The sequence below is a fragment of the Canis lupus genome, chromosome 5, assembly GCF_011100685.1.
Source record: "Canis lupus familiaris isolate Mischka breed German Shepherd chromosome 5, alternate assembly UU_Cfam_GSD_1.0, whole genome shotgun sequence".
Taxonomy (NCBI): domain Eukaryota; kingdom Metazoa; phylum Chordata; class Mammalia; order Carnivora; family Canidae; genus Canis; species Canis lupus.
In genome coordinates this window covers 13,442,039-13,467,500 of record NC_049226.1, presented here as the reverse complement: position 1 = coordinate 13,467,500, position 25,462 = coordinate 13,442,039, and the positions used below count along the sequence as shown (strand labels likewise).

At 48.7% G+C, this 25,462-nt stretch overlaps 1 protein-coding gene and 1 pseudogene across 6 annotated transcripts in view; one reads left to right on the top strand and one right to left on the bottom strand.

The window, feature by feature from the left end:
- The window catches only part of GRIK4 (glutamate ionotropic receptor kainate type subunit 4), a 422,971-nt gene that overhangs the window by 57,411 nt on the left and 340,098 nt on the right, over window positions 1-25,462 (top strand). The window lies entirely within an intron of this gene.
- On the bottom strand, window positions 14,068-14,952 carry LOC111095805 (annotated as a pseudogene).

Here is a 25,462-nt window from a genome sequence, read left to right as displayed (position 1 = left end):
TGCGTGCACAGACTCCATGGCTCTGGCCCTGGGGACCAAAGCCGCAGCCCCGGCATCCTTTTGATCCCCTTGATCCCCTGCAGCGGGTTTTCCAGAGCCTTGATCTGTCAGGATCCTGTCCTTTTGGCAGAGTGAGCTGAGCAGCTGAAGGAAGTGGCTTGGAGAAGGAGTTGCGGTGTGCGAGTGAGTGCATGTGTGTGCATGTGTGTGCATGCGCGTGCGAGAGACAAAGAATCAGAGACAGGCAGACAAAGGGAGAGGCGGCAGACGGGGAGAAGGAGAGAAATGAGGCCGGGAGCAGGGAAGTAGAAGAGCAGTGGTTGCCTTCCCCAGGGCAGGGACATTTGGTCAAAGCTGGTCTCGTCTGTGAGTCTACACCCACAGGAGCCTAGAAATGAGGACATGGAGGGACAGAGGTGGGCACAGCCCATATTCCTCTGGGGCTCCCTGGTCCGCGCCTCCACTCTCGGGCTGACAGTGCGCTGGATTAAAGACGCCCAGGAAGCCAGAGAGAGGCGGGAGTTTAGAGCTGCCCGTAGGCATGTGATGGAAAGCTCTAGATGTGGACTCCAGAAGGCTCTGCCTCTTACAGTGGGTGTGACCTCTCTGAGGTCACATAAAAGTGAGGGTGCTATTGCCAGCCTCACAGGGTTGTCTTGGGTGTTCATGAGGCACCACAGCCAGGACTTCTGGGACGTACCAGGTACCCAGTGAGCTGACGTCAGCCACCTTCCCTTCCTCCTGTAAAAGAGGTGCCTGATGCAGTGTCAGATACATGCTTGGCTTTTACTACTAACCTGGTATAAGCAGCCTCTGGAACCTGAGAACCATTTGGGAGCTGCGCAGCAGGACATGGGGCTGGGCCCAACGTGCCAGCAGGTCCCTAGGGGCCTGCCATGTATTCCTTTCTTGCGTGGCTCAACTTTGCCCATCTCCACAGGTACTCAGAATGAAAGGTGGGGACGGTTGCTAATGCCACGAGCTCCCCAGTGGTTGGATTTGAGCCCTGGCTCTGCCACTCAATGGCCATTGCAAGCTCCAGGTTACTATTCCACCCAGAGTGGGGGTGAGGGCGGGACATCCCGCGGGCAGTGCTGTGCCTGCCCTGTGTCTGGGTTACCTCCCACCCCGAGGTGAGTGCCGGGAAGGCTCGGAGGCAGACTCCTTCCTGAGGATAACAGTAGGCCCAAGCAGCATTTGTGATGTACCTACCGTGTGCCGGGCCCTGCCCTGGCACGGAGGATTCCGAAGAGGCTAAGGCTGGCATGATGACACTCTAGTGGAGTAAGGATGACCAGGGGTGAGTGAGGATGATCAGGATGTGATACGTGTCATGATGAAATGAAAACCCTGGGACGGATGAAGTGTGGGGGTGCAGGGTGAGGTGGGGGGCTTTTTAAGGGGACCCGATGGGGCACCTTTCTGAGGAGGTGACAGTTTAATGCTTGGACCCGGAAGGTCAGAAGGAGCCCTCCACACAGAGGTCAGGGCAGAGCCTTCCTGGTGAAGGGAATGAGGCTGGAGCAAAATCCCCCACGTGGGGCATGCTTGGTGTCCTCGAGAGATAGAAAGTGGCCTGAGTGGCTGGCTCGTGGCACATGAAGGGGAGGGTGTGTGGGGAGGCCAGAGCTCCAGGCGCGGCCTTGCAGGCTGGGCAGGAATTCGGATTTTACTCTCAAATGAGATGAGAAGACAGCGGAGTTTTAAGCAGGGAGTGACATAATCTGATTTATATTTTAAAAAAGTAGTTCTGACTACTCTTTAAGAATACGTTTTAGGGGAGGAAAAATGAAAAACTGACGTAGCAGGCTGGCTGCGAGCTGACGGTGGCTTGCACACAGGGCAGCCCCGGCAGCGGCAGATAGATGTCCCTTGGGCAGGATCCAGATATGTGTGCTCTCCTTGTGTTATTGAGGTACACTTGGCATACGTTAAAACTCACCGTGTGGTGCGAAGCTCTGTGAATTTTGATGCGTGCGCACACTGTGTGACCACCGCCACACAAGATACGGGACGTTCCCGTCACCCCACAAATTCCCCTATGCCCATTGTCAGCCTCTCCCCCACCGCCCACCCCTGCCAACCGCTGATCTGGTTCTGTCCCTCTGGGTTTCTCTTTTCTTTTTTTTTTTTTCTGTAGAATCAGCAGTAATGTGCCTCTTTTATTATGATTTTAATTTTAAAAAAAAAATTTTTTTTTTATTTATTTATGATAATCACACAGAGAGAGAGAGAGAGAGACATAGGCAGAGGGAGAAGCAGGCTCCATGCTCCGGGAGCCCGACGTGGGATTCAATCCCGGGTCTCCAGGATCGCGCCCTGGGCCAAAGGCAGGCGCCAAACCGCTGCGCCACCCAGGGATCCCTTATTATGATTTTAATAGTTCGTCTTCCCTCTTTCTCTTAGTCCATCTAGCTAAAGGTTTGTCAAACTCGTTAATCTTTCCAATGGGTTTCTCTTTTCTAAAGAAAAGTCACGTAAATGGAATCCTATAGTTTGTGGCTTTTGGAACCTTAGTACCATGTGTCCCTTTCACTTAGCGCAGCCCATCTGAGAGCCAGCCATGCTGCCACAGAAATGCGGAGCTCACTCCTTATTGCTGGGTAGTATTCCAGTCTTTGAAAATACCAATTTATTCATTCACCACTTGAAGGACGTTTGGGCTGTTTTCCATGTTTGGCAATTTCAAGTAAAGCTGCTGTAAGCCATCGAGTACAGGTTTTTATGTGAACTAAGTTTTCATGTCACCAGGGTCATGTCACCAAAGAGTGGAATTGCTGGGTCATCAGGTCAATGTATGTTTCACTTCGTTAGCCCTGTTTTTCTGCGGTACAATTTTGCATCCCCACTAGCAAGGTATGAGAGCTCTAGTGGCCTCGAGTGCTCGCCAACACTTGGTATTGCCCTTTTTTAAAAAAAAATTAAAATTCTGTCCTCCATTCTAATAGATACATAGTGAGTGATATCTCATTGTGGTTTTAATTTTCATGTCTCCAAGGACTAATGGTATCAGTATCTTTTCATCTGCCTTTTTGCCTTTCCTCTATCTCCTTGGGTGAAGTATCTGTTTAAGTTTTTTGTACATTTTTGCATTGTTTGTTAGTTTTCTTATTATTGAGTTTTGAGAGTTCTTTATATATTTTGGATGTAAGTTCTTTATCAGATATGTGATTTGCACATATTCTCTCCCCTCTCTGGCTTGTCCTTTCATGCTCACTCACTCTGGCTTGCTCTCTCTTAAATCACAAGACCAAGGATATTCATGAAAATAGAACAAAGACTAAAGCAAACATAATTCTTTTATCACAGACCACTCCTCTGTTGGCATTCAGAGAATGGTTTCAGAAGACAGCCTCTATGAGAATCTTATCTTGATGGTCCAGATTTTGTAGTTTCTATTTTTTTTAATTACAGTAAAATACACATAACACAAATTTAGTATCATAGCCATTTTTAAGTGTACAGTACCATAGCACTAAATACATGTACATTATTGTGTAACCAGTCTCTAGAGCTCTTTTTATCTTTCAGAACTGAAATCTTACACCCATTAAGCAACAGCTCTCCATTCCCAGCTCCCCCAGGCCCTGGCAACGACCATTCTTTCTGCCTCTCTGAATTTGGCTGCTCATTAAGTGGAATCCTACAGTATTTATCCTTTTGTGACTAGCTTATTTCACTTAAGATAGAGTCCTCAAGGTTCATCTGTGTTATCACATGGGACAGATTTTCTTCCTTTTTAAGGCTGAATGATATTCCAGTGTATGTATATGCCACATTTTTTTATCCATTCATATGTCAATGGACATATGTTTTGCTTACATTTTTTTAAGAGTTTTACTTATTTATTTGAGAAAGAGAGTGCATGCAGGCACAAGAGAGAAGGGGGCAGAGCAGGGGGAGAGGGAGAGGGAAAGAATCTCAAGGAGAGTTCCCGCTGAGTGTGGAATCCTGACGTGGGGCTCCATCTCAAGACCCTGAGATCATGACCTGAGCCAAAACCAAGAGTTGGATGCTTAACTTGACTGAGCCACCCAGACGCTCCTTGCTTATACTTTTTGATTATTGTGAATGATGCTGCTATAAAATTGGCTGTAAGCATATCTCTTTGAGACTTTGCTTTCAACTCTTTCGTATTCTTTTCATTCTTTTGACAGTGCCATTGAAGAGCAGAAGTTCTTAATTTGATAAAGTCTAATTTGTCAGTTTTTTCTTTTATGGATTGTGCTTTGGTATTGTATCTGAGTACTCACTGCCTGATTCAAGGTCATAAATATTTCCTCCTATGTTTTCTTCTAGAAATTTTGTAATTTTAGATTTTACATTTTGGGCCACGATCCATTTTGAGCTTATTTATTTATTTATTTATTTATTTATTTTTAATGGTGAGGGGTATGGTTTAAGGATTTTTTTCTGTTTGTCTTTTTTTTTTTTTGGTGTTTTTTGTTTTGTTTTGCAAATGGATATCCAATCATTTCAGGATCATTTGTTGAAAAGACTATTCTTCCTCCACTGAATTACTTTTATATTGGATATGTTTTTGAGATAGGATTCATAGGACTTATGTTTGGATGTGGAACAGGAGGGAAAAAGAGGAATTAAGGTTCACTGAGTTTTGGCTCAAGCATCTGGTTGGATTATGGTGCCATTTTCTAAGATGAGGGAAGATAGAGGAGAACAGTTTGGGAGTTGGGAGTTTGGAGTTATGTTTTGGAAAAGCCCATGAGGCATAAGAGCATTTGGCAAGGAGACAGCTGACAAAGGAGTCTGGAGTTCAGGAGAAGTAAAGGCTGGAGATACACATTTTGCAAGTCATTGGTGCATTGAAACAGGTAAGCCAACACTTAGAGTGCCATGTGCTGAGTGCAGCAATAGAGCTTTGTGCAAGGGGTGGCAGGGTTCTGGGGCAAGGAGTAAGGGAGGGGGAGCACAGAAGGGCCTCAGAGGAGGTCAAGTGAGTGGGTCTTAATGAATAAGTAGGAATTTGCCAAGAGAGGACCTGGGGAATGGCATTTCAGGGGATGGATCCAAATGTGCACAGGTGTAGAAGTGTGAAGTGTAGGGTCTTCAGGAAACTGCAGAGTTTGGAGCAGCCAGAGAGAAGATGCCTGGGTGGGAGGATGGGGAGGGGGTTGAGTCTAGAAGAAGACAAGGCCAACTCAGGAAGAGCTCTTATTTAGAGAAAAGGGTTTAAACTTTCATGTGTAGACATTGGGCGAAGCAATGATAGACTTTCTGTGCGGTCGTGACCATTCCTCTGCCCTCACATGTTTGTTTACGTAAATAACCAGGGCCATGGTGAGGAGTGGAGGCCATGAGACAGGAAAGGAGAAGGACAGAGAGGAGGAGTTGTTGGCTATGAGAAGGTTTTGTCTACACTTGGCAGTGGTTGGAGGAATGGGAAGTTGGAGGTGACAGTGAGGACATTTAGGATGAGTGCACTTCTCTTTTAGTGCCCCCTCTTTGTGCCCTGCCAGCCAGGCTGCCCTTCTCTGACCCAGAGAATGTGTTTGTCCCTAGGGATCCCTGATTGGATCAAACCCCACAATTTAGATGAATCTAAATCTCTGTGCTTTGAACTTCCCCAAACCTGATGTGCAGTTGAAATCAAGACACTTGTTCATTCCCCCTCTGCCCCGGCACCGCAGCGAGGGGGGACCAGACACAGGCCTTCAGTGGTCGGGTGTTGGGTCCGATCCTTCATCTGTCGCCCTAATCAGACCCTGTCTGTCCTGACAGGAATACAGATGTGATGCTTCTTTTTCACTCTGTCTGAAATTGCTTTGTAATAACAGTAGGAGTTAGAGAGGCATTTTTATTGATTAAACAATCGAGGCGATTTGTCTTTACAAAACTGAAAATATAGAGGTGTCTCTTTCTCCCTCTGTATACATTACGCATGCTTATTTATTAGAGGCAACAGTCTCTGCTTATAATCAAGCTGATGTTTATGATGGGGCTGCTTTACAATGCCAGGCTGAGATGATATAATGGGAGCTGGAGTGAAAAGAAGCCTAATGTAATGACACTGACAATCAGGGGTGAGAGGCCCCCGGGGAAGGCAGCACCGGCAGGGATGAGTGGTTGGAGGGAACCATGGAGCCATTTTGATACAGAAAAAGGATTCTTACAATGTCACATGGGGAGAACAACATGGCTCTGGATCGGATGGCTCAAGGTTTGAATCCTAGCTCTGCCATTTAGTGCCTGTGTCACCTGAGAGAAGTTGCTTTGCCTCTGACACCCAAAATAGAGATAATGATGTCTAATAGGATGGCCTATGTGAATTGCTTCACATAGTATTAGACATATGGAGTTATTATCTTGATCTTTCCAAAATGGGGTTCGAGGCAGGGATGGGTGTGTCAGGGTGCTTGGTCTACTGAGCTAGTTAGGAGCTGCTCAGGATCGAAGTTCAGGTGCAGCTCATTCATCTTTGATCCTGCTTGCAAGGCTGGCCTGCTGGCTTAGACAGGCAGAGCCACCTAATGTGCGGTCTAGCCTGCTGGATTACCTGGCCAGGTACTGGTCAGCTGTGGCACTGGGTGAGTCTTCAGGGGGAGGGAACAGGCTGCCAAGGTTGGTGAGCTGCCTTTCCAATTGAGTGGTTGGAGCGTGGTCTTGTTGGTCAAGGATGCTGCTGTTGGAGCAACCAGCTGCATTATTCAGAGATCTTACTAATTCCAAACTGATATGGCGTAATTGTTCCAGCTCTGCAGGACTCTGTATTAAAGCCTCTGGCAGTCACTTGGCTGCTGGGTTTGCTAAATCGTTTTCACGAATTCAGTTTATCACCTTTTGATTGTGAGCTTCAGCACCCAGACCATGGGCATTTAGACTCAGAGGGGCAGGCAGCTGGAGGTGAGTAAGACGCATGTCTGGAACCCACCTCTGCTTGTGTGTGGCTGGCCTTGGCCTGCTCTTGGGGATAGCCAGAAGCCAGGTGAAATAGCTTAGATTGGGTTCTCTGTATGCTTCTGGTCCTCAGGGTTCTCAGTGCCTGGATTTGGGGTCCGATGGGGCATACATTTCTTGGAGTATGATATTCTTGGTGTTGGAATGTTAGAGTGAGGTGAACACCCTGCCAGCCAGTTCTCTTTCTTACTGCCTGGCAACTGATCAGTAATTGCATACCTGGTACCTACTGTGTATAAGCGGCGGCAAGCATAATACAAGGTCTTTACTGGCTAATCTTGAGTAGGTTTTCAGAAGCCAGGGAGTTACTGTGAATTAACTAGACTAGTGAGGAAGGAAGGCCTTACAGCAGGAGTGGGGTTTGCAGGATCCAGTCTGCAGGGTGGCCTGGGAGGTGTGCCAGAAGGTCAGGGTGTAAGCCAAGGGCAAAGTGTTTAGAATAATGAATGGAAGAGTTGCCAGGGAATAGTGCAGGGCAGTGTTCTCAACATTTTGGGTCAGACGATTCTTTGTTATGGGGGCTACTCTGGCATTGTAGGATACTAAGCAGCATCTCTGGTCTCTATTAGATGCCAGTCATATCCAAGGCCTCCAGTCCCCAGATTGTGACAACCAAATATGTCTCCAGACTTGCCAGACATCTGTGTGCAAAGTAGCACCATCCTCATCCCCCCCACCCCTGCCTATGTTGAGAACCACTTGTGTAGGGAATAGTCGGAGATAAGAGTGAAAGGTTGGCTGGGCCAAGTCTGGAAGGACCTTGTGTTTCATGTTAAGGTTGGGACTACAACTCAACAACAAAAAAAATCAACCTGTTTGAAAAATGGGCAAAAGACTCGAATAGGCATTTCGCCAAAGATAAATAAAGGGCCAATAAGCATATCAAAGGATGTTTGATATCACTAATCATCAGAAGTGCAAATCGAAACCACAGTAAGGGACCCCTGGGTGGCTCAGCAGTTGGGCTTTGACTCGGGGTGCCTTTGGCTCGGGGTGTGATCCCAGGGTCCCAGGATGGAGTCCTGCATGGGACTTCCTGCATGGAGTCTGCTTCTCCCTCTGCCTGTCTCTGCCTCTCCCTCCATGTCTCTCATGAATAAATAGATAAAATCTAAAACAAAAAAACAAAAAAAACAAAACACACTGAGATATCACTTCACACTCATTGGGATGGCTACTATGAAAAAAAATAGAAATAATAAGTATTGACAAGGATATAGAGTTGTGTGGTGCACTCTTGAGCCATTGTGGAAACACAATATGGCAACTCCTCAGAAAATTAAGAGTAGAATTACTATATGATTTGGAAATCCCACTTCCGGGTATACATCCAAAAATAATTGAAAGCAGGATCTGAACAGGTATCTGCACACCTGTGTGCATAGCAGCACAATTCACAATAGCCAGGAGGTAGAAGGATGGATGGATGGATAAACAAAATGTAGCATATACTAGAATAGAATATTAGTCAGCCTTTAGAAAGGAAGAAGATTCCGTCACATGCTACAACATGAGTGAGCCTTGAAGACATTATGCTAAGTGAAATAAACCAGTCATAAAAGGATAAATGTGGTCTGATTCCACCCATATGAGGTATATAGTTAAGTTCGTAGTTATATAAAGTAGAATGGTGGTTACTCAGGGCTGGGGAGAAGGGGGCAAAAGGGAGTTGTTTGGTGGGTTATAGAGTTTCAGTTCTGCAAGAAGAAAAAGTTCTGGAGATCTGTTTCACAACAATGTAAATGTACCCAATGCTACTGAACTGTGTGCCCCAAATGGGTAAGATGGTAAGTTTTATGATAATGTATTTTTTACCCCAATTAAAAAACAAAACTGAAGGAAGTTAGGACTTTATTCTGGAAATAACAGGGAGATATGGGTAGATGATTCAGAGAGGTCTTGCTATGCAACCATCACTGCTATTCATCTCTAGAATTTTTCACCTTTCCAACCTGAAACTCTGTAGCCATTAGATACTAACTCTCTGTTCCTCTCTCCCCCAACCCCTGGAGTCACCATTCTGTTCTGTCTCTATAAATTTGACATAGAAGCTACCTCAAAGAAGTGAAATCATATGATATTTGCCCTTTTGTATCTGGCTTATTTTATTTAGTATAATGCCTTCAAGTTCTTCCCTTTTAAAAGCCGAATAATATTCCATTGTGTGTATATACTGCGTTTTGTTTACCCATTTATCCACTGATGGGCATTTGGTCACCAAGAGCTTTTGCTCAATTTGGCACTACCTTCTCTGCCAAGGGTCACTAGAGACGGACACAGTCGGGGGCCCAGCTGGCTGGTAATAGAAATGCAACAAGCAGCCCAAGCGGGAGGCAAAACTTGTTAAACAGCTTGTATTTGGGCCTCGGAATGACCCCTGTCTGGTTATGCTACTTCATTGGTTCTCATCATGTGGAAGGCTGGCGAAAACACAGATTGCTGGGTCCCACCCCGAGTTTCTGATTCAGTAGAGAGTCAGAAAAATTTGCATTTTTATCAAGTTCCCAGGTAATGGTTACACTGCTGGTCTGGGAGAGCCACTGTACTCTGTCATTTTAACTCATGGCCCAGGCCAAACCAAACAGTTTGCAGGCTGTAGGCATGCAGTGCCTGGCCTCTTCCTAGCAGAGCTCAAAAATCCTACCTTTGGCCATCTTCTAAATAGTGAAGACCTGTCTAGGGAAGCCTTGAAAGATTGGAGACACTGCTTTGGGCCCAAGATAAAGTCTCAGGAACGCCTATTGGCTCAGTCACTGGAACTTTCTCAGTGCTGGCTATCCGTGTCTCATTCTCTTGAGCCTTTTGAATTAGATGCAGCTGCTGGAAGATAGAGCTCAGAATGTTTGAAAAATGCACAAAGGCATTGAGCCTTTGACCCTTTAGCTTTGGGAGCGGTTCCTGTTTGCACTCCCTGCCTGCAGGGGGATCTCAGAAAACAAAACATGACCCTTCCTAAAGAGGACCCCCTTGGGCCTCTTACTACCCCCCCCCCCCCCCCCCCCCCGCCTGCCTTGCCCCTCTGTCCACAATAACAGCTGTCCTCAGCAGGGCAGAGCACATTTGTCTCTTGTAATATATATTTAAAAGGTATTGATAGCCAAAAGGGCCAGAGGGACCCATACACAGCCCTGCCTGGGCGGCTGGCATTTTCACACGTAAAGGCTACTTCTCCTTCACTCTTGAAGGGTGGAGAAGGAAGGGGCCTCAAAGGTCCGTCTACCTAAGCCCCTGAGGCCAGAATCTGAGACCCTGGTCTTTCTTAGTGATGCGTCTTGCCAACTCAAGTTACATACCTATACCAAGGCCAAGGAGGCCTCAGTGCTCTTTTCATCCAGGAAGGATTATTTCCCATCGGCTTTTTCTTCTTTCTCTTTAGTGTTTCAACTCTACCCCGGCACCTGCCCCTCACCCTGCCTCTGCTTCCTTTCAGCTGGCCGGCCCTTACCCATAGGCCCTAGAACCCCAGTTCTCGAGTTCACCCTGCCTCTGTAGAACATTTCCTCACAGCCTCAAGACTTTATCTTTCTCAGGGAAATAGAATGAAATAGTTTTGCAGGCTCTGCTGTCCTCCTGGAAAGGGGCGTTTGGCTGTGTGGGTCAGCCTGGTGCCTGGGGTCTCTGGTCCCAGGTGAACTTTTAGTACTGATTCCCTGCACCGGCATGTCCAGCTGCCACCTGCTGGGCGGTTCTCTCTCTCTCTCTCTCTCTCTCTCTCTCTCTCTCTCTCTCTCTCTCTGCTGTTTTTCTAGGCTGTGCACAAGGCTTGAAATATAAGCGGCACTCAGTTCACTTGTAGAGTGATACTGGATGCATAAATACGCTTTGTTCCTTCCCTTGAGTTGGATTTGGGTCTCTTCTCGGGAACTCCAAGTCTGGCCATACAGTGACTCATGCATGCCTCAGTGACCCATGTCAGTGGGATCTTAGGCCCTTCATGCCACAGGGTCCCTTTCTCCGGGCTCCGTCTAACCCTCATTTGGGGAGTGCTCACCAATGCCAGGCACCTGCTGGGTGATTTACGTACATTGTTGATTCTTTCAGCAGTCCCTGAGGTGGGTACTGCTATCTTTATTTTATAGGTGGGTTAAATGAAGATATTGGGAGATTAAGGAGCTTCTAAGGGCCTTGCCTCAATTAGTCCTCCCTTTCCTGGCTCTGTCCCCTGACCCTGATCTGAGGCTTGAGACAGTCACAGATCATGATGGTTACTGCCAAGAGATGGTGCGTTTGGGTTTAAATCACATGAGGTCTGGCTTTTTATTGTGCTTCCTTCTTGTCTGGAGGGATAAACTGAGGCAAGTCACCCCCCCCCCCCCCTTGGAGGATCCAGCCATATCTGGGGCCTGGGCTCTCTCACCCCTCTTCCTGGGCCTACAGCTGGGCTCTAGCAGGCGGGCCTGGGCATGACTGTGCCCCTTGCTGGCAGGGGAGATAATGTATCCTGAGGGCCATCCTCCAGCTGCCTTCCCTACACACGGCTGTGCAACTCCTTGTCACCTCCCACTCTTCTTGATGTCTCTCATTGTAGCCAGAGCACTGATCCCATCAGGGTTTCAGGCTAAGAACGTGTTGGAAGGGTGAACCCCAGATAATCAAGGGGTACCCCTGCTCCCTTCTGCTCCTCCCACCCTCCCCTCCACAGCCACCGAAGTTCTCTTGGTCAGGACAATAGCAGCTCCCCCCGGTGTTTGTCCCATGTGGTCCTGCTGTTCACCTCTGGATTGATGCTCACAGACACATGTTTGGTGCCAGCAAAGTGCTGATACTTCCATTTTGCTGAGTTCTACGTTCTGTTCTGGCCCCCCCTCGGAGCTCCCCTTCCTCATCTGTATTTGCCAGCACAGGAGCTCCCTGTTCCCATCAGATGAGTCAGGGGAGAGATCTTGGAAGAGTAATTAATTTGAGCAGATGTGTGTCAATGTCCCAGGAAATAAAAGATCTCGGTACAAGCCACCTGTGCTTGCTCTGACCACCAGAGCTCCAGGAATGCAGGTAGGCCTCTCTTTAGGAAAACCCTCTAGATCAAGGCCGTTTGCATTACAAAAAAAAAAAAAAAAATCACTTTATAGAAGGATTTGCTGCTAGATTCTTTAAAATTAGAGCTCTTTTAGTTTATGTAAATGGTTTACAGGTCATTAAGTACTTGACAGAGGGACTTTAGGGACAGGGAAACTTTATGTTCAAGCTTGAGAACGGGTGCCAATTACACATCCTTTAGCATGAAGCATCTGAAGCATGAAGCATCCTTTAGATGAAGCATCTCAGAAATTGTATGTAAGCCCTGGGGGAAATGCTGTCTGGCTCGCCAAAACATGGCCCCATACACCCTTCCAGAGATGGTTGCCAGGAATTCCTACAGAAATGCACCTGTTGCTCTTTAACAATGAACCCTGCACCACTTCCCCGATTGATCCCCTGCTCAGAGCTATGTTCCGGGAGCTGTGGGGGGAGATGGCCCAGCTGAAAATCAGAATTTAGTTCACGGCCTTTTAGGATTTTCTATCCAATGCTGTTTCTCTAGTAGACTCCCTTTCTGTTCCCCAAGGCTTCCTTTCTTCTCTTCTATCACTTCCCACCTCCCTGCTCACCCCCATACCCCCGGGCTGAGCTCAGCACCTCATCCTGGAGCTAGAGGAGGACATGGAAGGCCTGGGATGGGCGCCCTCATCACTCCACCCCGATCTGCAAGCCTGTGTGCGGTGGTGTTCAGACATCCTTGCTGGAGCTCCGAGGGCTGGTCCCCCCATGGGACAGCTGGAACCCACCTTGTCACCTTGTTGCCCACCTCCCCCCAGGATCGGCCCAGGATGCACTGGCATGTTCTCTCATTGGTCATCACTGAAAAGTCTGCCACTGCCTCTTCTCCTGCTGTCTGCTCCAGCTCTGCTCCTTTTTCTGGCCCAGCAACTGAGAAGAGTTGTGGGTGCACTTGGCCCCCCACTCCTTCACCTCCCAGTCATTCTCCTGCCCCCTTCAGTCTGGCCTCTGTCCATGCCACCCCACTGCTCATAGAAGCCACTGGTAGCTTTCACATGGCTCAGTCCCATGGACACTGCTCATCTTGACTTGTCAACAGCATTCAACACCCTCTTCTGCTTGGAGACACTTTCTCCAGGCTCTGGACATGGCACTCTTCTGGCTCCCTTTCCACCCCTTCTGCTTATTCCTCCCTTATTCTTGTCTAAATATTGAATGTCCCAAGAGTTGGCCTCTGGCTTTCTTCTCTCTTCTCATTTCTATGCTCTCTTTTCTTGCTAGGTGAGCTCACCGATTACCAGGCTTTAAATACCATCTATATAGTGATGACTTCCAGATTTCTCTCGATCTCTCATCTTGCAATTCTATGTACTTGAATTTTCCATCTGAATGTCCTGCAGGTATTGCAAACATATGTGTATGTATGTGTATATATATATGTGTGTGTACGTATATGTGTGTGTGTATACATATAAAACACCAACAGTGCAAACTCTTGGTTTCTTTTCCCAAATCTGTGTCTCCCTAAATCTTTGCCATCTTGGTAAATGGCATCTACCAATTTGCAAGGCCAGAAACCTGGGAGTCATTCCTGATTTCTCCTGTCTCACCTCACATCTCAAGTCCTGCCTGTGTACCTCCTTCATATGTCTCAGATCTGTACTTGTCTCTCCATCTGTCCTGCCACCCATGAGTGTAGGCCGCCATCATCTCTTTCCTGACATAGGACAGTAGCCTTCTGATTGGTCTCTCTACTTCCACTTTTGCTTTCTGGTCTTCACATAGCTCAGCATTTTTATTTTATTTTATTTATTTTATTTTATTTTATTATTTTATTTATTTTAAAAAGATTTTATTTATTTATTCATGAGAGACACACAAAGAGAGAGAGGGGAGGGCAGAGACAGGCAGAGGGAGTAGCAGGCTCCATGCAGGAAGTCTGATGTGGGACTCGATCCCGGGACACCGGGATCACACACTGAGCCAAAAGCAGATGCTCAACCGCTGAGCCACCCAGACATCCCATAGCTCAGCATTTTTAAAAACATAAGATGTTTCTTTTTTTTTTGAAGACCTCAAGTGTAACCTTGGGCAAGTTTATTAACCTTTTCTAATCTAAACACTCACACAGCTATAAAATGGTCATCCTAATGCCAGGTTCACAGCACAGTATAAGGGGCTAGCTAGCTCTCAAGCTCAATGGTTGTAGAAAGAGGGCATTGGGGGCTCTTCTGAAGCCAACCTTGAAACCCCTCACCAGGATTTGAGATCAGTCTTATCAATCTGGATTTCAGAAATAAATGCCTGCAATATCCTTGAATGGTCAGATTTCAGGGATGTCAAACAGGGAAGAATTAGGAGATTAACAAAGTCACTGCCCCTCCTCCTGAGCAATGAAGAGCTCTTCTTTATCCCAAGCAAAAGCTTTGGCGTCAGTGTCTCTTTTGGGGGGCTCCATCTGCCTGCGTAGGCTTGGAATTCCTCTGAAAGAGGAAGAACCACTTCCACTGAGGTAAGAGTCCAGAGCCCGAGATTGTGGTTGGTGGGGCAACTCTTTACGGCACTTGCGCCTGGGCTAGCGCAGCATCCTGGACTTCTCGCGGGCGTAGCCCACCCAACGTTGTCGGTTTGTTGGTGAAGGGGTGCCACTGGCCCTGGACGCTAGGACTGTCAGTGTGGAAGGGCTTGCGGACGCGGATCACATCCAGGCCCGACTGGTTCGCCAGCTTCTGCACCAGCGTCGCAGTCTCCTCGACTGACTTGCAGTGGATGCTCTCCTTGGCACTGCCCCATTAAGGTATTCGGCCACTACTCTGGGCACACAGCGCGGCCTCGACTTCACGTATATTACGACCCCCGGTTCCGTCGCGCGGAGTCGGCCACCTCCCGTTCCACGAACTCCCTGGCACCGCGGGACGAGGGCGCATCGCGGCTGAGGTTAAAGCTGAGACGCTGCAACTGCTGCACGTACCGGCCCAGCCCGTTGTAGAGGACACTGGCCAGGAAGCGGCTCGGGGTCCCGCGCGCCGTCAGAGCCACCAAAAACGTAAGATGTTTCATGTTACTCCTCGGCTTAGAACCCTTCAGTGGTCGTAAAGGTAATGAATAACTCCTTGCTGTGCCTTTTAAGGCTCTGTATGATCTGGCCCATCCATGAAATTATCCAGCTGGCACACTCTTCTCGTTTGGTGGTCCTCCCAACAACCCTTCCTCCCATCTTCCATTGTAGCAGAAGCCTGATTCTGTTCAGACTGGGGGGAATTTTTTGTGAGAGTCATATTTTCAGGGAAGATGAGTCTTCTCCCCTCCACCTCCACTCCAGGAGGTGATCATGGTGGATCTGAGCTATAATCATGGTAATGCCATGACTCCATTGCCAGTGCTTGGTTTCAGGGGGAGCGTGTGATTGTCCTGTGCCTTGGGACTTAATGAAAAGTCTACTGGCCACATGTAGGAGAGATGTACCGCCCTCATGAGAGAGTTGTGCATGGGGGTGATGCCTCCATGGCACCCTTCTGCTTTACTGATGTTGGGTGAGGATGTGGTCTGGGACACCGTGAGGGGAGACACTGCAAATGCTGAGGGTGGCAGTGGAGGGGAGGCAGGTCCTCAGACACATGGCTGAATCCACCCTGTGATCGACCATCTCCCTTGAGTGGGATAATAGATGTCTTTAGGGTCCTGATCACTTTTAGGAAGACTTTCCAAATTCTTTTCTGTCTGCCTGTCTGTCTGTCTGTCGTCAAAACACAACGTGTCAGCACTTTCCAAATTCTTAAAAAAAAAAAAAAAAAAAAGGAAGACTTTCCATTGCTTTAATCAACCCTATCCTAACTGATATTCTTCTTCCTCAGGCTGTGTTTCACTGTCATAGCCCTGTCAGCCCTTGGACAGGCCACGCTCTTTCCTGCCCCCAGGAGATTTGCACATACTGTCCCCTCTGTGTGGAGCCTCTCCACTTGCTTTTCCCATGGCCAGTGCTTGTCCATCCTTGGGTCTCACATCGCTCTCACATCAAGGTTTCCCTACACCTGTTATTTTTGTCTATGCTCTGATTAGTTTTGTTCGTAGCCCCTACCACATTTTTAAAGTATTTCTTGTGTTTACTCTTTTTCTTCTCCGTAGGGGCAGCGACTGTATGTCTTGTACAGCACTGTGGCCCAGCCAGCTTACACAGTACATCATGGAGAGAAGGTCCTATGTGCTCATTGATTGCACGACTGGAGGAATGGCCTGATCTATCCTAATTTCCCCACCTTTATCCTTTGCTCCTTGGTGACATCTCATGCTTTATACTCTAGCCCTACTGACCTATGATAAGATAGTTTGTAGAACGTTCTGTAGTCTCTCTCACCTCCAGACCTCCACATATGCCTGGAACAGCTCTTCCTTCTCTCAGATACTCCCACTCTCCCGGAGGTCTTGGCGGAGATGCCACCTCTTCCCAGGGATTCCCTCCCCAGATCATGTGCTTCAGGATGCTGTTACCGATCCACCAAAGCACTTACCAGACCGTAGGTCCCTAATTGCCCTCCTCTTCAAGACTCTGAGCTCCTTGAGGGGGTGCCTCATCACTTCCTGATGACTGTATCCCTAACACCCAGTTCATAGTCAGTACTCAACACTTGGTTGTTGAATCAATTCCTTTGACTAATATTTCCGAGTGCCCCTGTGTGTCAAACATTGTGCCAAGTGTTCAGGATACAATAATAAATCGAATAAGAAATTGTCTTTATTCTCACATTCTAGAAAAGGACACCAGCTTATTATCCATTAAATATAATACAATGTGGTGAGTGTGGGAAAAGGGGCACAGATGAGCAAGTTCTGCCTGGGGAGTAGGATGTGGGGTGCTGGGAAAGCTTCCGAGATGAAGTAGGAGAACAGCTAGAGTGGGAATCGAGCCCACAGAGTTACTTCCAAAGAGGAAGGATGACTATCTGTGTTAATGTGCATTGGCATCGGTAGTATGTAGTGAAGAAGGGGCCAGGCTAGGGAGGTAATTTGGGGGCGGGGTCTGAAAAGGGGCTTCAGCTGCTAGGCTTGTGTTTGATCCAGGTCTCCCCTCACCTGGTGCTTCTTTATATATAAATACTGGGCTGGGGGATGGTGGTGGGGGTGGTGGGGCTTCGGGATCCTGGCTTAGTCGGTGGCTACTCTCACAGAGCTGGGAACACACCAACCCCATGCCAGTCCAGCCTGAGGTGACTTTGTTCCTGGGGTCCCTAGTGGCCAGAAGCATCTCGACTCACCTTGGAGGGTTGTTGACCCCTTTCCTTCTGGGTTCCAATCTGGTTCTGCTCCTTACCCTCTGGGTGACTGGGACTGAGGCCCTTCCCACTGTCATGAGGGGATGATGCTTCCCAAGTGGGGGGTCTTCAGAGGACTCGGGGATCGTGAAGCAGGCACAGCAGGGCGGGAGCTTGGTGATTGCCACCTCCCTCCTTCCTCATCCCCTCCTCGCCTGGCTTGACCCAACAGGTGCTGCCTCAGCCCAGCTCCTGCCACCACCCCCCCAGCCCCCCAGCTGAGCCCCTTGGCCGACAGCAGCATCCCTGTGTAACATCGAGGCAGTTTCCTTAGCTGCTGCTTTTGAAACAACAAAAATAAACTTGCGTCTCCGTCTTCCTTGGCTGCTTCTGAGGAGCGCCTTGCCAACCTGTTTACATTAAGGGATCTGCGGGGGTCCTCCTGGTTGTGGGCTGTGTGTGTTTTGCCTCTTTGGTGCGGCTCCCACTTTGTCTAATTTCCTGATACGGTGCAGCATGCTAATTTTTTCTCCTAAGATGTGAGAGGAAGAGGGCAATTGGGGCTCCGGAGGAGTCCCTGCTCAGCGGCCTCTGTGCCATCCCCCCAGTGTCATGCTCCAGCCCAATTAGAAACCTGCTTGGCTTTTAGGAGCCACAGTGCCTGCCGACGAAGATTCCTATTCCAGGGCCTAATTACCGCTTGATGGAATGAATAAAGACATTGTGTTTCCTGCATTTTACTTACAGAGTTGCTGATGCAGTGAATGTTGGATGAAACGTCTCTTTCCTCCGAGAGATTAAAAAACCAAGTGCCTCAGCGACTGATCCAAGTGGCTGTTTTGGCGACAGACTCCCTCCTGCCCCTGCCTGGCTCGGCAGTTTGAGCTGATCCAGGGTCAGGGAGCGTGCATCCCAAGAGGGACCTGTATTTTCTCCTCTTCTTCATCAGGGTGGAAGACCCCTTGACCACCTGGTCTGCTGAATCCAACAGAGAGGAGGATTCATGGAGCACTTGCTGTGTGTCTGGGGTTTTCCTTCTCATTCTGTCCTTGCGAGGGATTGCCACCGGTCCCACTGTGCAGATGAGAAGCTAGCTCAGAGAGTTGCTCAGGATCCTGCCCAAGGTCACACACAACTAGCAGATGGCAAAATGGTGGCTGGAATTCAGCCTTGTTGTGCTGAGTTCGTGGTCTTTCTCACTGGCTACCCTGGATACTTGCCTGGCCTGCCTGGTCCTGCCTGCCCTAACCCCCGGGGAGCCAGCCAGCTCTTGCCCTGGGGAGTGGATAGCAGAGTAGAGTGGTTAACTTCCACAGTATAACTAACCTCCCCAAAACTTAGTGGCTTAAAGCAACCAACTTTATGGTTTTTCACAGCTCTGTGTTAGGACGGTTGTTCTTTCGGTTTGGACTAAGGCAAGGTCTGGGATGGCCTTACTCAGTCTCAGCTGGGGCAAGGGCCATATGGTCTCTCGCTTCCCCAGGAGGCTACCCCGGACCCCTTCGTCCATATATTTTATATGCAGGTGTAGATGTAGAAAGAGGAAGGATGGGCATCTGTACCTATGTCTATCTTTACTCATTCGTGTGGCAGTGAAATGTTCCTAGCAGTGGAAGAGGGAAGCCCTAATAATAACCCTGTTTTTCTATGTTAACTAATGTCTGGCTGGCCAAAGGAGGTCATAGGTATGTGTTCAGATTCGAGAGGTGGAGAAGAGACTCCTCCTCCTACCTGGAAGGGCTGGGGAGCCCTATTACAAAGGGTGTGCATCCTGAGATGGGAAAACTGTGATCATTTTGCCATCTATCATAAAGGGTAATGTTCTTCAGAAGGTGGTTTCACGATTCCTAGTCCTGTAAGCTAAAGGCGTGGAGTGGTGGTGATGGGGGACCTCACTGATCCTCTGTCCCTGGACAGGGTGTCACCAAGGCTGTTCCAGACAGATGTTTCTTTTCTTTTCTTTTTTAACATGCAGAGAACGAGAAAACAAAACCTCCCTGTGGTAATTTATCCCCATTCTCATAACTGGCTATTATCATTCATTATTTTTTATTTCTCTGGACCAGATGCTTCAGATGCCTGGGAGTACATGTTTGGACTTGGTGGCCGGGCCCTTCCCTCCTCCATGGCTTGTTGCTACAGGGATGGTGGAGGGGACAGCCCTGTACTGCGTGCCTCATGCTTTCTCTAGGGCTCGTGGTGGGCTCTGGTTTCTCCATCTGAATTGTACATATGTCATCTCCCTCACCCTCCACTCCCAGTACCTGGGACTTGCAGACCAGGGAGTGTTAGGCTCATTGAAGGAGGGAGAGGTTCAGGAGCCTCAGTGCAGTGATGGAGTCTCTGTGTATATTGCCAGCTCCATCTCAGATTCTGTATTCCCGGCCCCCCATCTGCCCTTCTGTGCTTCCAAGGCCATGGTGATCTGTTTTCTGAGTAGAAACAGCTTTCATCAGAGATTTGTGGGAGCCAGTTCCAAGGCAACCTGCCTTGGGTACTTTTGGGGTGTGGGCCTCATTTCAAGGTTGCTCTGGGACTCTCCTTCCAGCCAGGAGAGAACAGGGCAGTAGGCAGTATGGGCACCTTGGGCCTTTCCCCAGCTCTAGGTTCTTGGGTCAGTCTGGACTCTGGGGACAAGTCAAGGCCCCAAGACCTTGTGACCCAAAGGCAAAATGCTTTGGGGTTGCTTTAAACTGCTTTTTTTTTTTTTTTTTTTGATATTATCCTTTCCTGCGTGGGCTTTGAGCACCTAGCACCGGGACCTGGCCTAGGAGGAATGCTCCAGAGGGGGAACTCACCCATTGACCCCTGTCAAAGGCTGATGCCCTCTGGTGGGAAGACTCCAGGGAGGATGGTTCTGGATGGTTCTGGCAGCTTTGATTCTGTTGGAAATGCAATGGGTTGCTCAGGTTGCTACGAGGGAAGGAGGAAAAGAGGGAGGTGAGCCCCTCAGTGTGGGGGCCCTGAGGCTACATCACTGAAGCCTTCGTGCTCTGCCCTCAGAGGAACTCCGGAGGCGCTCCCCTCCCCTCTGGCTTTCAGCACCCGTGAGGCGTGAGGTGAGATACTTCTTCACTGGCAGCCTTTATGGGTCCCATTAGAGCAAAAGAGTAAAAGGTTTTATGAGGGTGTTTTTTTCCCCTTTGTCTTAAAAAAAAAAAAAAAGGTAAAGCATTTTCCTGCAAATTACACAAATGGCAAATCAGCTTTGTTTGCCCGAATGGCAGCCTTCCAGAAGCAGTGCCTCAGGCTAACCCAGGGAAGCTGGAGTTTCCACTCTCAGGGTCTCCCTGGAAGGCCTGCCTGGTTCTTATCAGGTCCTTCTATTGACAGCTGAGGAGGGGTGTCCGTCTTCATTTTGCTCCTCCAGTCGGGGCTGCAGGAGATCCCTTTCGGGGAATGTTCCATATTACATATGGAAAGTGAGATTGGTGCAGGGGGCAAATCAGTAGCTCTTCTTCACATCCTCAAAGAGGCTCGCGACCCTAGGGCCGAGAGCTCCTGAGCTTCTCTGATTTTGGACCAGAAGAACCTCAGGCCCAGACAGGGCAAGTGACTTGATTTTGAATCACACAGAACATCAGTGGCTTCTTGTTTAAAGATCAAATCCCCATGTTTGAGGGGAGGGAGGCCTCGGTGAGGAGGGGAGGCTTTTTCTCATTTGCTGGCGATTTGCAAAGCAGCTTGTTTCTTAATTGATTGTGTGTGTGGTGGTGGTTTTTTGTTGTTGTTGTTGCTGGTGTTGGAATCACTCCCAGAAGTAAAGGGGCTGAGATGAACAAAATAAATAAGGAATAAACAGGCCCGTGGCATGGGGGAAGTGGAAAGGAAACCGCCCGCTGCGAGTCTGGGGTAGAAGGGACTCAGCTGAATGGGGTACAGCTGGGGCTGGGCCGGATGCGTTCTTCATCCCGGAGTTAATGAGATGGGCTAAAGGAGCCGCATAGATGATGAAAACCTGGAGCAAGGTTCTGTATTCTGTTTTCTGCCAAAGCAGGGCCGAGGGGGTTGGTGTTTGCTTTAAATGAGGAGCCCCAGGCTTGGCGGGGCCCCCGACTTCCGTAGGCCCCTGCAGGCCCCGAGGACTGAGATGGAACTCTAGCTTTCTGGGCCATTGATCGTCGCCTTTGATTTTGCCAGGGTCCCCAGCACCCAGCTAGTCACCCGCCAGGTACCTCGGGGCTGGCTTCCATCCGCTCTCATCCTTCTCTTTCATCCGACGGCTCCTTAAACTTCCAGCTTGCACCACTTACAGTATTGATCCTGGAGCTCCTGGGGGCCAGCTCCACGCGGAGGGGCCCCTCCTTCTGGTTACCTTTGACAAGCCATGGATCCCCCACTTCTGGCCTCTTATAATGACAACAACGGTGAAAAATATCATTTTGTAATTCTCGGCTCATCAGAGGTTTTGCTTCCCGGGGCCAGTTTAGTGGATAAAATAGAACTTTGTAGGAATTGATTCACACCCCCTGGCTCCTCGTGGCCTGGCAGCCCTGTCCAGGGGCTGGAAATGGGTGGGTGGCCGTTTGGGGACCTGCCCAAAGAGGAAGGAAGACACGGGCTCGGCTTCTTACAGAACGTTCCCAAAGGCTGGTGTCATCACCACCCTCGGGGGCAGGCATTGACAGCCCATCGTGAAGATGAGATTATTTTCTTTACATAGATCGGCCCAGAGAAGTGAAGGAGCAGGTCCAGTCTTGACAAAAGGAGGCTGGACTACAGAATGGGCTGCACCCAAGCTCGTTGCCCCGGTGGAAGGCCCGACGGCGTGTGAGGGTCCCCTCCGCTCCTGTGTTTTCATTAGTATCTCGTTAATGCTGGAGATACGTCCACCGTGTTCAGCGTTCAGTGCTAGCTCTGATAGCAGAGGCTGAAGGTGGAAGAGAAGAAAGAAGAAGGTGAGGAATGAATTTTGATGGGGAATCTCCAGAGCAGAGATCACAACTGGCTGAGGGGCCTGGGTCCTGTGGGCCGACAGGCTTTGTCCAGAAATGCCATTGCTTTGAAACGCCTTTGAACGCCTTTGAGCAGGGCGGGCACTCTCCAGGGAGGTCACAGGCCCGCCTTTCCCTCCCGCCACCTGCCGGCCCGGGTCACACTTACTGTATTGGCTTGGCTGGCTCAGGAGAGCGATTCTGCACATCTCGCCCCAATTCTGCATTCAGCAGCATCAGGTTGGTAGTTTGAAATTGGCCATTTTGGGTATTCTCACACCATAGAAATCGGCAAACACTACAAATCAGAGCTTTTTATTTACCTTAGTTAGTTGTTTTTCATTTGAGAGCTGGTTATACCTGCACACCAATTCGTACGGGCATTTGCTTTCCACACTTGCTCTAAAAATCTCTCCAATTTGTTCTAGGCATGTTCACCCAAGTTCATTTATTTAATTCAGTCTCATTTACTTGTCTCAAACGCTCTGCATGAGGGATGTCATTGACCCTATCTTGAAGACAAAGAAATGCATGCAGGCTAGGGCCTGAGTTGGGATTCAGACGTCCTTTGCCTCAAGGTCTGTGCTCCTTGATAGCTTAGCATCTTGGTTCTCATCTGGGGGCAGTTTTGTGCCCCCCCCCCCCCCGGGACATTTCACAGTGTTGGGAGACATTTTTGGTTATGGGTGGAGTTGGCACTGCTGGCATCAAGTGAGCAGAAGCCAGGATGCTGCTACAAATGTACAGTGCACAGGACTGCCTCCTCAAGAATTATCCAGTCCCAGATGTCAGTGGTGCCAAGGTTGGGACCCCTGGCATAGCTGGTGGTGCCCCCATGAGTTTTTCCCTTCCTTCTCGGTCTCAGGAAGAGATGAACTAAATCAAGGGAACTTTTTTTTTTTTTTTCCAAAGATTTTATTTATTTGACAGCACAAGCAGGGGGAGCTGCAGGCAGAAGGAGATGGAGAGGGAGAGGGAGAAGCAGGCTCTCTACTGAGCAAGGAGCCTCATGTGGGGCTCGATCCCAGGACCCTGGGATCATGACCTGAGCCAAAGGCAGACACTCAACTGACTGAGCCACCCAGGCTCCCATAAAGGGATCTTTCATCTCGGCTGGGAAGGGGGAGCATCCTTTGGGAAGAGCTGATTATCCAGCTGACGCAGATTTCAGAATGATGCTGGCTCAGCCCTGACTGGTTTATGCCCAGACCTAGGAGTCAGAATAAGGTCAGAGAGACTCACAGTCATCATTGAGCAGAGGGAGCTGTGCCCTGAATGAAGACATGGGAGGATTTCACAGAAAAAAGAAGTCAGGGCAAGGTGATAATAAGCAGAAAGAGTTCCTGTCCCAAGAAGGGCTCCCAAGGAGATTCCATTAGCCCTAATGTCTGAGCTGGATAAAATGTAGTCAAAATTCAGAAGAGAGGTTTAGAGGGCCACATTGGTGGTACCCAAATCTGCCTCATTGTCAGAATAGGCCAGGGGAAAAAAAAATGTATGTGGCCACCTAGGACTTAATTGAAAATGCCAGGAGTGGGGCCCAGAACTCTTGAGTTTTTAAAATATCTGAAGTCAAGCACCAGGGTGGCTCAGTCAGTTAAGTTAAGCATCTGTCTGCCTTTGGCTCAGGTCATGATCCCAGAGTCCCAGGATTGAGGCTCCCTGCTTAGAGGGGAGTCTGCTGCTCCCTCTCCCTCTACTTGTGCTCACTTGCTCTCTCTCAAATAAATAAATAGAATCTTTAAAAAATATTTTCCAGGGCAGCCTGGGTGGCTCAGCGGTTTAGCGCTGCTTTCAGCTCAGGTTGTGATCCTGGAGACCTGGGATGGAGTCCCGCGTCAGGCTCCCTGCATGGAGCCTGCTTCTCCCTCTTCCTGTGTCTCTCCCCCCTCCTCTTTCTTCTCTGTGTATTCTCATGAATAAATAAATAAAATCTTAAAAAAAATATTTTCCAAAGTGACAGTGATGACCCCTGGCATAGATGGGTATGAGGGCTGTTAAACATCAAAATGAGGATCTGGGTTTTTGAGGGAGGCTAGGAATCCGTAGTCATTCATGCACCAGATATTTGAAAACTTGCTCCATGCCAGGCCCGGCTCTGGGCTCACAGCGGGAGGATGCTCAGTCCTTCTGTCCTTTAGGAGTGCACAGAATAGTGTTAGGCATAGGCAACAAAGTCCCTCTGAGTCTCATTTTTCTCACCAGTTAGGATGGAACAAATACTACTTAGAGCACAGGGTGTTTGTGAAGTTTATGTCAAAGAGCAGTGTGAAAGCCATCAGCAAGTTCCTAGGTGAGTGTCTGAGCCACAGTGGTTCTCCAGAGCTGCCTGCAGTCTGTGGTTCTCGGTACAAGAACTTCCTTTCTTTCAGTTCAAATTCCATGTAGATGGAGGGTCTACTTTGTGTCTGGGATGTTCCAGGCTCTGAAGGATATTGAAGTGAGGGAGACCTGGTCTTGATCACCAGAGAGCTTTGAGTGTGGTAGGGAGGCAGGCGTGTAAAGCCCCCAGCCATCACACGGTGCACAGAGCGACACATGCTCTACTTTCTGTGGGTCTGGGATGAGAGGTTACAAGGGCCAGGGGAAGCTGCCTAGAGAGAATTCCCAAGGAAGTTGCTGGATTTTGGAGGATGAATAAAGTTCTTTAGACAAGGAGGTGCAGAAGGCTTGTAGATAGCCAGCACAGAATGTGCAGGGCGAGGTGGGGGCTGGCTTCAAACAAGTGTGTCCAGGGGTCTCTTGAGTCTCACCTTCCAGAGTCTCTAGGCCCTTCAATCTTGCCCTCATTTCCTCTCTTTCTTCCTTCTTTTCCTCCTGGGGAATGGCACATATCAGGTGCAGACACTTGAAAAAGTTCATCTGCTCTGTGCTTGATTTATCGTTCAAACCTTCGGTAACCGATTTCCAGTCTCATAAAATATTAAATACATCCATATATTGAATATCACATTTTGATATGTTTTCACGCCTCATTTGCCACTGAAGTCAAGGACAGACTCACATTTTTCATGGCATGGGGCCCAGATTTGTCCTCGTACAGTGTTTTATTATATCCCCTTTCCCACCTCTCCCCCGAAGATCCGTATTCCTCGGTGTCTCACTTAAGCAGCCAAACTGCCAGCCCACTTGGCATGGACCTTCACGGGCCCAGGGCAGAAAGGCCACATTTATCATCTCCAGGAAAGGTTATTTACATAGCACTGTAAACATTTGACGAAGGGCAAGGTCTCTGCCAGACATCTCCAGATCCTACATCAAGTGGCCAAGCCAGTGGCAGATCCTAAGGGGAATGAGGCTGTAGGTTCATTCTTTTTACCCATTCCAGGTCTTATGCTTGCAACTACCATTGACTGAGCACCTATGAAGTGTCAGGTACTGAGCTAA